The sequence below is a fragment of the Akebia trifoliata genome, chromosome 15 (genome assembly GCF_017979445.1).
Source record: "Akebia trifoliata isolate Shusen 1 chromosome 15, ASM1797944v1, whole genome shotgun sequence".
In the NCBI taxonomy this organism is placed as follows: Eukaryota; Viridiplantae; Streptophyta; class Magnoliopsida; order Ranunculales; family Lardizabalaceae; genus Akebia; species Akebia trifoliata.
In genome coordinates, this window is record NC_141389.1 from 27,468,263 (window position 1) to 27,480,032 (window position 11,770).

Consider the following 11,770-nt stretch of genomic DNA (forward strand, 5'->3'; position numbering starts at 1 on the left):
TTACGCGGGCTTTTGTGGATAGAGACTATAGAACTGACGTGGCTGTTGTTGTATCTGTACGCGTGGCATTATGTGGCCATAGATCATAAAACTTGTCGTTTTCTCTGTCCCAATCTTCACGATTATGTCTTAGAAACTGAACAACGATTAGACCGAAAATTTGTCATAGCGGTCGGACCATGGTTTTTATGTGTACATGTGGGTTAGACTGAATTTTTTTTATAGCGCTGCTATTGCCACACCAACTTTTGCTATTGCCATGCCAATTTTGGCTTATTTTAATTTCATCTTTATAATTTTTAAAATTAAATCTAGATCCAACCCCTTGGGCTTACCCTTCTTGGTGGTCATGGTGCCTGAAGTCCTGGACTTTGAATCGAAAGCTATCGACTCTCCCTCGGCTCGAGCCTTCTTTTAAACATGGAATTTCATGCCATCCTTCCATTACATGCAATTGAGAAGATGCAAATGGGAGCCCTATCCCATGGGTGCCTGGACTTTGAACACATATGGTTCTATGAGAGGCCTTACCAACAAGGTACCCCTATTGTGACTTATGTAGGTTGTACCACAGCAGAGGGAGCGCGTTTGATCTACGAGCACCGTTGCAGAGTAGTAGTGCTTTAGTTTTCTTGCTGGAACTACACTATAAAGGAGGAGGCTTCAAAGCAGCCGTAGTGCGCCAAAATCGATATTTTAGATTTTCGTATAGAATATCGATTGAAGAGTCGCTCTTGTTGCTAAATCGTATAGTAAGGACCCACTGCCCAAAGTGCCCTACTGGGTCGGTCACCGGTGGCTACTGAATTACGCTTTTGCACAAGCAAGACATTCAAAAAGAATATTGTGAAGATAGATCGTAAAGACAAGGAAGCACAGCCCAAAGTGCCTTACGTGGGTCGGTCTCCGGTGGCTACGTCTGCTTTCTACCTTCATTCTATTCTTTTGATTTGTCTTATTCCACAAACTTAGAGCCGTAATAGAAGGGCTCAAACTTGCAAGCAGATTTGGGTGTGATAGGTTGGTTATTGCATCTAATTAACAAGTGGCGGTTCAAATGTTATAAGGTTCCATCCTTTCTCCTTGGCAGGTTAAACATTTAGTTAGAGAAATCAAGTCAAGCATGGAAAAATTAACACATATACAATGTTCTCATGCTCATAAGTAAACTAACAGAGCAGTTAACTACGTTTCTATTATGTATTCCACTGTTCAAGAGGGCACCTTAAGGCCCCAAGACTTTAGCAATGAACTAAATTGTATTGTAGAAGATGACGCAAATGAGCGGTCGTATGTTGGGGTTTGCTTAAACCCCTAATTACCTTCCAAAAAACAAAACAAAAAACTTCCATTAATTTGAGTCCAATATGATTCAGCCCCAAAAAGAAGTAGAAAAAAGACTCTTTACACCTTCGATTTTTATATAATTCCGATGACGATTAAGATTGTGTATGATGTTTGTTGGCCATGGTATCATCATCAAACACTTATTCCAAGGATATGGGTTTGGCCAGATGCATTCCATTCCACAAAAGCTAATTTCTACTATATGTATCTCTAATAATTTAACATAAAATATTAATATCATTTCTACGAAAAAGCCTAATCAGTACTCCATAGCTTACTCTTGAAAACGAAATATTAACTATTCATTGTTGGGTATTTTAGTAATTGGGACCTATTTTGTATAAGGAAACTTTTGTAAAATCACCAACAAATATCATGATTTTGCAATTTTTAAAAGTGCTTTATTTAATTATGAGTCGTGCTGGAGTGACCTCAGTGGGAGACACACAAGAGACACCTTAACGTGGTGATGCGCTCATGTCCGTAGCTGCATTTTACTCATATCAGGCAGAAAATGCATCTACGGGCATGCGTGCACCACCACGTCAAGATGTCTCCCACTGAGGTCCCTCCTTTAATTATTTTGAAAAATATGGTTTGCATTACAACTCATTGCATCAAAATTTTGTATTGGACAAGCACTTACGGAGCAATTACGAGTGTACGACTATTAATGGGCCAGGCCCCAATTCTATTTAGGCCTCAAAATTCTAACTCCAGCTTCGCCCTTGTAATGACGGTCAGGCCCAATAAGAAATCATATATGTCCAGTCCCCAAGTATATAGTTTCCGAGTTCAACCTTAAACATAATTGAATCTATACGACCCAGTAATTAAATGGGTCTCGAAACACTACGAAACGTGGGTCATTGTTTAAAGATATAAAAGAAAATTATATTACTATAAACTCCTTCAAAGTTAAAAAATTGTGGGGAGGGGGCGACTCCTTAAAGATCTTTAAAAAATTTTAATTTACAAATAACTCCTAAAAAGTCTTAGAAATTCTTGTGTGGGCAATTGCCCCCATTGTAAATCTGGTCTAGAAAATTGCCAACGTGGCAATTCATGAGGGTTCGACAACCCTTAGCAAGATTCCACCCAAACTCGATCCAAAATACAAAATCTTTTTTAGGGAAGGAAGATAAGTTATTTAGAACTCAAAAACTTAATGAATGAGTCAAGTCAACTCAAAAAGTTAATGAAAAGTGATGGTTTGACTGTCGATTTTCATACAAATCATACTCAGCATCCCCACAATCACTTATTTTTAATGAAAATCGACTATTCGAATGCCACTTTTTATGGTACAAATAGATAGGGGGACCATGGAGTTCGTTGGAGTCTTCAATAGTACTAGTTTGCCTATATGGTCAAAGAGTGAACGAGGCTGAAAGAAAAGTTCGATTTAATTGAGCTCTAATGGGATCGGGATCAATTTGATAAATTCTTTTGGTGATGATACCAGAAATTTGGATTAAATTCAACTCTTCTTTAAAATATCAGTCATTTGTTTTTTGAATTACACGGAAAAAAGAAGATAATTTTAATTTTTTGTCCTCACAAATATTTAGTTAATTTTAAATACACTTTGAAAATTAGATTTTGTACGGAAAATGCCTTTAAAATTTTATTTTTACCAAAATACCTTTAAAGTCCAATTTTCAAAGTGTATTTATTACACTTTAACATCTGCCCTAAGGACACATATTAGCAAAACCCATTTTATTATATATGAAATTTAATGTTTATTATTTAATTGAGATGTGTGGGAGTGACCTCAAGATTGGACCTCATATCCCACATCTTGTTGTAAAAGTGGATAGGAACCAACATATGCTTTTTCACTCGTATCTCAAGGAAAGCATATGTGGTTCTCATACACTTTCACGTTAGTGTGTGCAATGGTTCGGTAGACACTTCCACATCAGCAATATGTGAAACAATGTAAATTTTAGTGTCACTCGAGCACGACTTTTTATATTTTTTATTTTATTTAGTGACGTGTCGTTACAGGCCCTCTGTCACGAAGATATATTTGACGCCCAATATTCCAAGTTGGGAAAGATTCATTCAAGAATCAAGAATCAAGAATCATCCTATTAGAGAGATAATGATAGAGATTAATTTAGATAAGTGATGACGGTGTGAAGATATTAAGTCAAATATAAACCACTATATGGATGTCATCCCCATTAAATAATCAGGTCCCACCAATTTTTTTTTTTTCAAGTTTCAATGCATCTATAAGGGGTTTTTGTTAACATGTGCCCTAAGGGCACTCATTAAAGGGCAATAAATGCACTTTTGAAATTAAAATCTAAGGGTATTTTAATAAAAGTAAATTATTTTATTTTTGATACAAAATCTAATTCCCAATATGTATTTATTGTACTCTAACATGTGCCCTCAGGCACACATTAACAAGACCCACATGATTAGAAGAATTGAAAATAGAAATAATCCTAGGATCTGTTTGGTTTCACCACAAAATAGAAGTGTAAAATGTTGCATACTGACTTCCTACAATATTACTTTCAACCCTGCGATGACGTGGTGGTTACTCCCACTCCCTCCATTTTTTCCCCCAACCCCTTTATACTTTGGTAAATATTTGAGATACCCCACTTTTGTTTTCAAACTGACAACGTGCCCCCTTCGACCTATTTTTATTTTCTAGGCTAACAAAAAATGATCTTAAACCCTCATTTTCAATTTATAACTATTTTTTTTTCTTCTTCTTCTTTCAACGTCTATAGAAAATTAATTTTAATCTATTTAACTCAATCTTCAATCCATCATTGTGAATATTATATTAGTCCTTCTATAAAAATTTCATTATATTCTATTTCAAAAATCTTAACATGTTATTTAAATTTGAAGGTTAAAGTAGAAAATTAGGATAAATTTTTTACTCAAGGGGTTGATGATAACTGATTCTGGGAAACGATTGAATTCGAAAGATTTTTTATTTCATGTTGAAAATGGTAATGAAGCCAATTAAATTGTCTGTTAGATAAGATCGAGGTCAAGGGGGCATATAGGCATTTTAGTGGATGTTCGAGATAGCCATCGGTTTTGAAAATGATATTGTCCCTTGCTTGAGCCTTCTCTCATAGATTAATGAGAAATTACCTAAATACCCTTTTTTTTATCTATTGATTATCCAACAATTTTGAATTTTCTCTTTAAAATCATTCATTTTCAAGTTCTTCAACCTTATTATTAACTATAGTTTGCCAGTAGAGGATCGGATCTTCTACATACTCTCAAAAAAGGGTCAAAAATCTACGACGTGGACCCTTATAAAATATATCAAATTTCTTAAAAAGACTCCTATACTTATCTTAGGTGTTAGGTGAAGGTAGGAAACTGGAAATATAATAGTGTTTTATATAAATTCTATTTCACAAAAAAAAAAAAAAATAGTAAAAAGTAAAAAAGCTTTGTAGTTTATATTTTATAATACAAGTCATTAAGACAAAATTACAATAAAAAAAAGGTGAAAAATAAATAAATAAATAAATAAAATCTATCTGGTTTTGATGAGACCCTCCGGCACGTATAATATAATATAATGTGAAATATGGTATCCAGCCTTATCAGCCAATCTTATAGATCGACTTCTTCTGTCAATATCTGTATATAAATAGAAGAATAATGATCCTGTACACATAGGAGCATGATTAGTGATTGTAATCCACATTCTACAAATAAAAAATTATTTGTTTGATTGAACTATAGATCATAATCGACAGTAGATTAATGGTTTTATTTTTATTTTTTTATTTTTACCATCCTCACACCCTTTGGGAATAGATTAAATTATAACGATGATTGTCTTCATCTTGTAAACGAATATGTATCAGAAGGATTTATTTGTAATTTAAAATATTAATTAAAGAAACTTTTAAAGATTACATAATAAAAAAGATTTTTTTTTTTTCTTTCAATTTTGAAAATTAGTTGACGTGATTATAGAGTTGTGGGATTACAATTTTCTTGATTTTTTACCAAAATGACCCTGATTATGTTAAATTTAAATTATAAACGTGAGGGCATTTGTGAGATCCACATTTTTGTGTTGAAACGCTAAGACCAGCAATGATCTTTAGGAAATTAGTGAATTTCCTCTCATCTTAACCATTTATTTGAAGGGAGAGCCTCAATGTCCCTTGAGGTTAGAGAAGTTCTTAATTGTATTTTCTGACTCGAAATTTTCACTCAGTCTATACTCGATTGACATGGGCAGGGCACAATATCATTGATCATTTCCTTGTGTATCCCGAAGAAAAAGATCTATGATTATATACCCTTGCCATGTTAGTCGAATACAAATCGAATGAAAATTTATGAATAAAAAAATCATGATTATATTAATAAACAGTCGACTTACAAGTCTTCATTTACCGTTTTCTTTGACATAAAGTGTTCGGCAACAATTGTATAAGGCTCTAAAGTCTTATTTTATAATTTATAATAACTAATTTAGATTAAAAAATAATTAATTTTGATTGAATAAATTTAATCAAGATAGTCCGATAGATCAACCAATCAACAAAACAATTAAGTTGACTGCCTAAATATATATTTAAATCATTAGAAAAGGACTTCTATAGTTATCTTACGTACGTAACAGGTAGAAATGCAGTTTTTTATATCTAAAAACGCGTTAGTTAACAAATCTGTTATAATTATAAACTCAAAAACTATAGTTTAATATAGGCCAGTTTGACAAAATTATAATATAAAGAGACAAAAAAAAGAGAAATTTTGGTCTTGATGTGCAACCCCTCCGGTATATATTAAATTTATTTGGAATGTTTTAATGATGGATCGTGTTGAAACTCATCGATAATTTAATATATTATCCTACGAAATATCGTATCCAATCTCATCATTTACCCAACGAAATATCCCACGATTAATTTGGTTTCTTGATTTTGATCGATAATTATTTTTATATCTTCTTATGGAATGATGTTCGGAATCTCTGATTGCTTGATCACGTTTGAGAATATACTACTACGATCAAATCAATCATAAATTCGATAAAATATATAATTATTTAGTAAAAATTGTGTACATTTGTCTTTGTTAATTATCTATTTATTTGTTGATATTTAAATATTTGATTTTTTACACATGATTTCCTGGTAGTAGTTCTCTCGACATGGTGACACATGTTTGTCCCTCGAATCTCATGTACCCCCATCTTACATGGGTACTCACTTTGATCATGTTCAATGGACAGACAAGTCAGTCTGCTCAATGTTAGGTTGCGTGTGTATTTGGGATGCATGTGTGCAATAGTTTTGTCTGTGAGGTTGGATTGCATTCGTAGTCATTCAGCTCGTAAGATCTTAAATTCACACTCGGTTAGTTTTCTTTCTTATGGATTATCCAATTGTGTGTTGCTCGACAATCTCTTGATCAATGTGTGAAAGAGACGTAAGGTGATTTCTATCTCCCTTCTCAATTATAATGGTTTTGGGTTCTTGAAATCTTGACACAATTGTATGTCCCACCCTTTGATGAACTTAAATCGATATGATTCACGATAGGGACCTATATAGGTCATACCAACCCATCATTGAACAAAAAACCTCTCCACACGCAGATACTTAAAGTCATTCCTTCTCCATCTAGCCTAAGGTATCACCATTGTTACAAAGACCAGATAAGGCGGCAGATGCTTCCTTGAAGTAAACAAGATATTTACGAAATAGTAATCACCTTTTGATGAATTTATGATTCCAGCTCACTGTTCATTTTAATTACTAAGATGTGATCGATAACAAATTCGAGGGTTTTTAAAGTAACAATTTCACAGGTTTAACGTGACTAATTAGAAATAGTCACTTTAAACTTGGGAAATTGTCACTTTAAACCTACAAAATAATCACATCAACACTGCGGAATTCATTATCATTTTGATGTTTTTTTTAACAAAAACATGATCATTCATGTTTTATTAATTAAAATTAATAGTGAGCTGTAATCGTAAATAAATCATTTTCAGCTCACGAAATGGTAATTCACCTTTCATGATATCTACTCTTTGAACTCCCAAGGGTTAGTGCGATGGCCTAAACCACACCTCAAGAGAAAGTGGACGTCTTGAGTTTGAATCCCCCTTAGAGACCTCCTTCAACGATTTATCCCAAAAATTACCCGATAAGTGTGGGAGGAGTCAGCGTGTGCCCTGAGAATTAGTCGATTGCTCTAAAAGGCCCAAATTCCTTGATTCAAAAAATAAATAAAATTTTTTTTTTGATTTTGGGAATTTTTTTTAATTTGTTCATTTTTAAAGAATTGTGTCTAGATTTCAAGCCAATTATGGGGGCCAAAAAAAATTGAATCTGATGGCACTAAATCACAAACCAGATTGTTCTTTAACAAGTGGACTAGAAAAATTCAATACGCGGCCCGTAAGAAGACTGGGGGACACGTTGAAACCTTCTCTGACTAGACTAGCCGCCAGGCATAGCGACTGAATTTACAAAAATACCCCTAATCCAATTGTAATCATGTCTTCGACATCCTATATAAATCCCTCTCGACTTCTCCTCTCCCTCCAACCTGAAAAACCGCGAAGAACTCACTCAAGAAAAAGCCTTAAAATGTCGTGTCCAGCATCAACGACAACAGCCGTCGATCAAGGCGGAGAAACAACAATCTCCGCCGTCCATTCCGATATTCTTCTCACACACATCCTCACCCGCTTGGACGGTCCAACGCTAGCCTCCGCTAGTTGCGCATCTTCTCAGATACGCACGCTCTCCACCGAAGAAAACCTCTGGATAAACATCTGCAACGCCACGTGGCCATCCACAAATCATCCACGTATGCGCCAACTCATCTCAAAATTTCCCACCAAGTCCCGCTCCTTCTTCTCCGATACCTTCCCCTCCATCGCCTCTGACTTTGACTCTGACCTAACAACACAAAATCCTGACCATCCATCAATTCCTCCTCCTCCTCAATTAATCTCAGCCGTTGATCTTCACTACAAGAACAATCTCATCTTCTCGAAGGTTCACGAATCCGAAACTCTATCAAGTTGGTTTCAATGTTCTCCCTTTAGAATCGATCTTCTCGATCCGAAAGACGTCGTACCAACACCAATACGACACATCAACGACATGTGTCGAAACCTAGAGGAAGATCTGAAACTAACCTGGATCATCATTGATCCAACATCAAATCGAGCAGCGAATCTATCCAGCTGGACCCCAGTTTCTGTCCAACGACACTGGTTATCGAAGGAAATACAAGTGAGATTTGCCACAATCATGGGTAGAAATCGAGGATCAAAGGAGTTTATAAAGTGTGAAGTAATGGTAGGTTTCGGTGGGTACGAAGGAGGGGATCAGATGCAAGTGAGAGAGGTGAGTTTGAAGGTTGAGGACATGGATGGAATTACTTTGAATGGGAAGGATAGTTTGGGAATTTTACAGAGAGCAATTGAGAGTGGAAGAAGGAAGAAAGAGAGGAGAGAAGAGGGGAAGGAGAGATACGAAGAATATTTGAAGAAGAAGAGAGAGAGGAAAGAGAGAGAGTTGAGAAGAGAAGGAAGATTGGATCAAATTTGCATGCTTTTTGCGGTCTCCATTTTCTCAGCTTTTTTTGTGTTTGTTTGTTTTGTTTAGTTAATTTCGTTAATTAACAGAGAGAAATACAAAAGAAAAAAGGAATGCTTAATTACTTCTCTTACTTTTTAGAGTTGCTATTGCCACACCAACTGTGTGTAATTTTTTTAATGATTTATATAAGAATTGGTGCGGAATTAGTAAAATTTGGTATGGCAATAGTAGCTATCTTACTAATTAGATGACATAATCCATGAATGAGTACTATGCTCTAATCATATAGAAGTTCTATTGGCACACTAATTTTTTTTTTCTCTTTTAATAATTCTTTGTCAATAATAAAGAGAACTGCTATTGACACTCCAACTTTTACTAATTTTCTTTATTTTAAATTGCGGTGTAATAAGTAAAGGATGGAGTGCCAATAGCAACTCGTAATAAAAGGAAAATGCTTTGCGTTTGACATTAAGGGGACGTGGAGGTGTGCACAAAATAATTGATGTTTGTCATTCTTATCGAGTTGACATAATGGTTTTGTCCGCACGTCCACACGTTAGTTTAATATTGAATGCAATGTCTTGCGCAGTCACTCTAGGATGATTTATAATAAAATTAGAGAATTAACTTTTGCCAACACTACCCTAAGATGTGTCTAGTTCTTTGATGATTTACGATTGAATTGAGATGGCATTAGCAAAAGTTGGTGTGACAATAGAAACTCTCTAAAATTAAAAGTCATTCTAACTAACTCCTTACAACACTCACCACTCAACTAAGCCGTAGTTTTTGACTCTATGAAAGAGAAAAGGAGATTGAAGGAGAGAAGAAGAAAACACATAAAGTACAAGCAGGAGAGATCGTTTTCCATCTTTTTGATCTTTTTAAAATTTCGAAAGTCTTAGAAAATGACTAGAAAAGGATATTGGGTGTCTTTATTCTTTATTAGATAGTAGAATTTTCTACTCATATTTTAGAGATTACGTTGTTACAGGCGACAATGTTGGGAGATAAAATTTGTCTTATATGACTTAAAAATTATGGATCGAATTGATTTTTGTGAAAATAATCTCTATAATGAGGAGACCATCCTCACAAAAAAATCAACCTAATCTAAAACTTCTAATCTATCAAAATTTATTTATAAATTAACAGTAAAAAATTGACGGTCCACAATTCTCTTCTCACAAAAAATCAGCCAAATTCAAAACTTTTAAGTTATATAGGACAATTTTTGTCTCCCAACATTATCTCCCTAACGTTGTCCCCTGAGCGAGACCCTTAAAACTTTAGTATGTCTCACGTCTTATTTTATGTGTTATATATAATTTAATGATTGAAATCTATTATAATAATATAAAAAAATTGGTGAGGTAATATAAACTTTCTTACATTTTAATCTCTTTCCTTAACATTTCTATTCTACTTCTAATTAAAACTTTCTGACTTAGCTATTCATCCTTTAATTTGGGCTTAGCTTAGGATAATATTGAAAGGATTTGCCCCTTGACAAACCACTCCCCGATCAGTCCTTTGTCACGCTCTCATTTTCAAATCTAACTCCAATGCGTAAATCACCTAGATCAAGACTAGTATGATTGATTACATTGGACTTGCTCGAGGGCTTAATACTTAGAATTTCTCAATTGAGTGACTCATATTAATGTTTTTTTTTTTCTTTTTCCGTTGGAATCCCCTCCCTTCGAGTGGGACTAATCCCACTATTACGTGCATTGTCCCCTCGAAAAGTCCTATGTGCAATTTGTTGAGTCGAGGGTCAACCAAACTTGGAGAGTGACTCCAAGGAATTCATTGCTTTGTGAGGTTTCAAATACTAACTTACCCTTCCTGAAGAGCTTATCAAGGCTCGGCTTGCCATTAGGCCAACCCTTTGGTGTTGAGTGACTCATATTAACGTATTTGGAACTAAACCTATATTATATACAATAATTTTAAGAACTGAATTGTGAAATTTTAATAACTGAATGGAGGTGGTCTACCTTTAAAATTTAGACTTCAGAAATATTATTTATGTTTGTTTTGTTTCAGATTTCGGATCTTAAAATCAAAATTTAGAAATTTCAAATCAACGATGGGAAGACTTTGGATGAAACTTTTGAAGTCTGTCTAATTTTTAGAAATCAGACTTCAAAAATGTTACCAAACAAAGCCTAAATTGAGATAATCAATTAGAATAGGACAACAATCAATGACCACTTGAATGGTCCTTTTCAGATTGCTCCAATTCGGAATGAAGGAAGGGAGGGGTCCCAATTAAATGTTAGTTTGGGCTTTTTTGATTCTTTGTTCACTTTTTCTTGCAATTTGCCTACTTGGTTCTATAACAGAAGGGGTTAGTTGACCTTATCAAAGGACTTCTCTTTATATATAAATATATGTTGAATATACCTCTAGATTCCAGCTTGGCTCCGCAATCTTATCTGACTCAATCTTCAATTTTAGATTCATTTGACTTTGACCCACAATTCGTGTGGTCAATGTATGTGATTCTTAATTTCAACATTCATTTTAACTTCTTAAAATAATAATAATAATTTATGTACCGTACACAACTATAGAACTAAAATGAGTCCGACTTCACTTACTAAGTTAGTTGGGCTCTTTGGTAAACATATGTGGGGGCAATGAGTCTTTTGAAGAAAACCAAAATAATGGTTCGAAAAGAGATTTAAAGCTTATTTATTAGTATAACGGACTCGTTCACTTACATAGGCTTCTTTCTTTTTTTTTTCTTCAGTAGAAATGATTGAATTAATGGACCGAATAGAGATTTAAAACATATTTATTAGTAGTGATGTGGTGTCACGCACATTATC

The 11,770-nt window shown here is 34.3% G+C and overlaps 1 pseudogene; it reads left to right on the forward strand.

Annotated features, from left to right (window-relative positions):
• Positions 1 to 7,935: 7,935 nt before the first annotated feature.
• LOC147384965 (putative F-box protein At2g36090 pseudogene) lies at positions 7,936 to 9,142 on the forward strand (annotated as a pseudogene).
• Positions 9,143 to 11,770: the final 2,628 nt, after the last annotated feature.